This window comes from Podarcis gaigeae (assembly GCF_964106915.1).
Source record: "Podarcis gaigeae genome assembly, chromosome: 13".
In the NCBI taxonomy this organism is placed as follows: Eukaryota; Metazoa; Chordata; class Lepidosauria; order Squamata; family Lacertidae; genus Podarcis; species Podarcis gaigeae.
The window spans coordinates 34539622-34543934 of record NC_139689.1 but is presented as its reverse complement, the minus strand read 5'-3'; the positions used below and the strand labels follow the sequence as shown (position 1 = coordinate 34543934).

Genomic DNA, 4313 nt, shown 5'->3' with positions numbered 1-4313 from the left:
TGACATTAAGATGTCAAATGGATAGGGTTTTATCTAGAAGTTAGATCGTAAAAATCGCCCAGACCTCAGCCAGATACCCCTCACTGGCTCTCAAAAGTCACGTGAGGTCCATAAAGTTAGTTTTATGGTTTTGGGGAGTTGACAATGTACAATATATTTCACATTCTCCAGAATGTTAAGTGACATTTTAACTGCCTGCTTTGGCTTGGAGAGGGGCAGGAATGGGAGATCACTTTTCCAGGCTAGATAAAGGCTTCTCCATTGCTGGAATAGGAAGCATTGATGGTTCAGTGTTTACTCCAGAGGACTTAGAAACTGCTAAGCTTAAAGTAAGTTTCTCTTGAAATACTATCTGGTTAAATGACTTTTAAAAGGCTAGATTGCTAGAGATTGGGCGGGGGGGGGAGGGATTCTCGTCTCTCTTTCCAGCTTGCTTTTGTACAGTCTTAGCTAAATGAATGTTAAGGCCCCAGTATTCCCTTGGAGTGGCCCACGTTATGTATGTATGTATGTATGTATGTATGTATGTGTGTATATAGGCATATGGTTAGCAGAAGAAGAGGAAATAAGACGAAGCGTTCCATCTCGATGAATGGCGATGTCACTGCGGAGTGCTCCAAGGATTTTGCTCGAGGGAGAGAGGGGATTATGTATGACAACTTCGCTGAGGTCCTTGGTAGCTCTTGTAAAGCACTTTGCGGGTGTATTCAGGTATTGGGCGTGTATTGATGTCTAGGTCTTAAGCACACTTACTTAGAAGTGATTCCTATCAGAATCAGTAGGATTGATTTCGACGGCTTGCTTTCAACAGAGGCTGTTCTGTCTGCGTGTGTCTGTGTGCCCTGTGTGTGCGCACGCTGGGAAAGCAAAATGTAGACTTTGAGAGACACTCTTGCTTTTTAACCGTGTGTGTGTGTGTATTCCTGAATAACTTGCCGTCAGAACATTGGACGTTCACAATTTTAATCCCCCTCCCCATTCTTCAGTATTTCTGTCGTTCGGGACGTTTCCTTTGGCCTCCCAACCCCCACACCCCATTTTACAAGGTATCTTCCTTCGCTTCCTCGGTATATTAGTAATTTTCCACATGTTGCTGCTAACCATGGCCTGGGAAGTTCTCCTGCGCAAGCCTGGTGGAAATGAAGATCAAAGAGCATGTACTTTCCCGTGGATAGTGTCCTATGTGGTGCGTCCCCGTGTCTTGTGCAACTCTCTGCTATGCATATTTTCCCCCCGGAAGTAAGCACCGTGAATCAAGTGGGGCTTACGGTACTTCCAAGTCAATGTGCCCAGGCTAGTTGCTTGGCTGATATAAAGGTGGAAGAGACTGCGGTTTGTTAAATGGGGCAGGTTTCCATCTCGCCCATTTATGGAATCTTCTCTGTCCGAAGCAAGGCGCCTTTGGAAAAGGGAAATGAGTTTTTTTGGAGGAGGGGAGAGATACTGCTCCATGCCCCATAAATGTTTGAAACTTCCCGTTTCTTCCGTCCAAATAGAAAAGGTTCATCATAAAGGTATCAGAGGCTTTCCAGATGGGGCCTAATCCAGATGCTGATCAATGAATGTAAAAAATCCTCTTGTCTTGAGGATGCTTTAAGCATAAACATCCAGCACTTGACCTAAAGCTGTTTGACTCTGGACTTTAACGCGATTATACCAAAGAGCTTTAGAAACTTCTATTTACTGTTGTTGTTGGATCAGCCAAATGAAATATTTTAAAACACAGGGAGGGAGTGTGACAAACCTTGTTTGAGTTTTGAAGCTTGCTTGCTTCTTACGTTCAGGAATAAGGGGCTGTATAGGATCTTCAGTCCTGGACTTAGATAAGAGGGAGCCTCAGGGCTTCAAAATGACAGCTGCATTCCATAGGCTTCAATGGTATATGCAGTCTTCTCCTATGCCAACCTATGCACACTTATATCTGGGGTATATCCCACTGTGCTTTGTGGGCTTACCTCCGAATAAAGTAGCACAGAACTGAAATGTAAATTGTGTGTTGGCGTTTAAAAACAAACAAACCACAAACTCATTCGGACCGATGAAATGAGATGTTGACTCTGCTGTAACCTCGCTACCAGCCCTTCTTCTTTATGCTACCTCGCTCCTCTTCATTTTAATGGAAATTACTAGTAAATCAGAGATTCAAAGAGGCCTTGCTTTTCCATAAGCAGAGCAGTTTCTAACTGATTTGTAGGCATTGTGGGTTTTGGGGTTTTGTGGGTTGTTGTTTTTTTGCATATTTCCACACCCGCTTTCAAAAATGAGCTGGTGCGAAGGTACCATTTTCCAACCTGAATTATCTCTCACAAGTTCCATTTAAATGAATGGGGCCTAGGCAAGAACACTATTCATTGAAATAGACTTTAAGTAAGTAACCCTGCTGGATGAACTCTGGTGGTTTTGTGGGTTAAAGAATATTTTCCAAGTGTTATATTCCCCCTTTCCTCCCTCCCCCTCCATTGCTTGAAGCTAGGATCTTTAGGGCTGTGTAACATTTGGTAGACACATGTCTTTCGGTGCAGGATAAAAGGGACCACTTTTGCTGCTTCTCCCTTCCTACAACATTTAGACCATCCTTCCTCCTGTTTCTGAAGACTGTCCCCTATGGACTCTGTGCCCTTCTCTGAGAGCAGGATCTGAGAACACACTTGACTGCAGTTGTGCAATGTGCCCGGTGATGGTGGCTTGCTGGCTTGAATGGGGAAAGACCATATTCTCTAAAACCTTACTCCGAATGTCTCTCAGTACATAATACAGTACACCTTTGTTCTTCTGAAAAAACCCTTTGGAGTTATGACCCACCTATCCTTAAGCACATCCTACTCCCATATAATTCAGCTGAAGAGTTAGGCAGTTGCTTAAATATATTCCATTGAATTAAATGGAACTTTAACCTTGACTGGATCGTGCTCTTGAACACGAAATAAATGAGTCAAACTTTAGGGGCTGCCACAAGCCAGCTTACACACGCATGCACACCTGTAAAATAGATAGATACATCTCCACAGAATGAGAGAGAAAGGAATGCTACCCGTTTAGGTTCGCAGGCTGTGCGCCAGTCATGCACTCTTATCTGCTCTATGAAATACTGCGGTCTCATCGAATCTGTATCTGGTCCCAGGAAGGAAGCCGAAGTTTGTTATGGGTGCTCATACACATATATGAACGACATTGCTTTCCATTCCGGCCAATTTATTGGCACTGGGACACTGGGCAATAATCCAGACTATGGGCACGGAGTGAAGGAGTAATACCTATGGATGGGAAGAATGGAGATCTCTGGTTTCCAGGGTCGGAAAACAGAGGACCTTATTGCTAAGGAAATTTCCACCACCCATCCGTGAGTTTCTTCATTCCATGAACCTCCTTTCTTCCTATCCAGTCCACACTTCTCTCTTTGCATGTTTGTGATTTATCTGCCTGTACGATTAATCCCCACGCCTATGCACCTACATACCTACATTTCTCACTTGCGTATTGCGGCATATGTGGCAGGAAGGCTTGCGATCCTATACAGGCTGACACTGCAGTCTTAACCACGCCTGAGTAAAGTCCTATTGCACTCAAATTCAATACGTAAGTGGGGTTAGGTAAGTTGGGAGAGTATGCTCTTTGCAACTCAGTGTGCCATACTTCCGAGGAAACATGCCTAGGATTACGCTGCAGGACTGCTATCCCACACAGCCAAGGCAAGAAGGGCATCCTATCAGGATGATACCTGCGGTGTCTCAAGAGAACCAGGTCCAGCGTCCCATCCCTAGCACCTCGTTTGATCCTGGCCGTTGTGTTTGTTGGGCTGATTCCATCCGGTTCCATTTTAATGGGAAGGGCATTCCGTGCGTCGAAAGAGACGGCACAAGGGAGGCCAACCCTTCATAAAGGTGACCGGTGGGTGTTTCCCTTGCTTCTGCCCTGCCCAAAACATCTAAAGAAGGGAAAGTAGAAACATCTCAGAATCTGTTAAGCCTGGCCACTGATCCGCAGTCCTAAACCTGACCTCCCTCCCCCGCCCCCCTCTTAAATTCTTTCCGCAAGCTAGAACTGTCCCAACAGAGGAGGCAAAATTCTTTAGGTTTTCTGTGCATATTCTCTGTTCATCTGCATTCAGAGTTAAGTCAAAGGTTCCCTTCTATAACTCACTTTTCTTCTCCTGGTGTGTTTTCCAAAGTTGCTTTTCTTTCTCCACAAACCCCAGTGTTTATTATGGCCAGTGGGAGTTTATAGTAAGGAAAAGTAGAAATTCCTCTCTGATCTTTTTCTTCCTATTCTTGTTCCTTGTTCTTAGTTTGTTTGCTTTTCCCTGCAACGGCTTG

At 44.6% G+C, this 4313-nt stretch overlaps 1 protein-coding gene across 4 annotated transcripts in view; it reads left to right on the top strand.

The window, feature by feature from the left end:
- HOXB3 (homeobox B3) overlaps positions 1 to 4313 on the top strand; it is an 87809-nt gene that overhangs the window by 19944 nt on the left and 63552 nt on the right. The window contains exon 1 of one of the 4 annotated variants that reach the window (XM_083709657.1): positions 216 to 329. The exons of the other annotated variants lie outside the window; for them this stretch is intronic. The gene's annotated coding sequence lies outside the window, so the exon portion shown is untranslated. Of the gene's footprint in view, positions 1 to 215; positions 330 to 4313 lie in introns of those variants that run through there. 4 annotated transcript variants of the gene reach the window in all.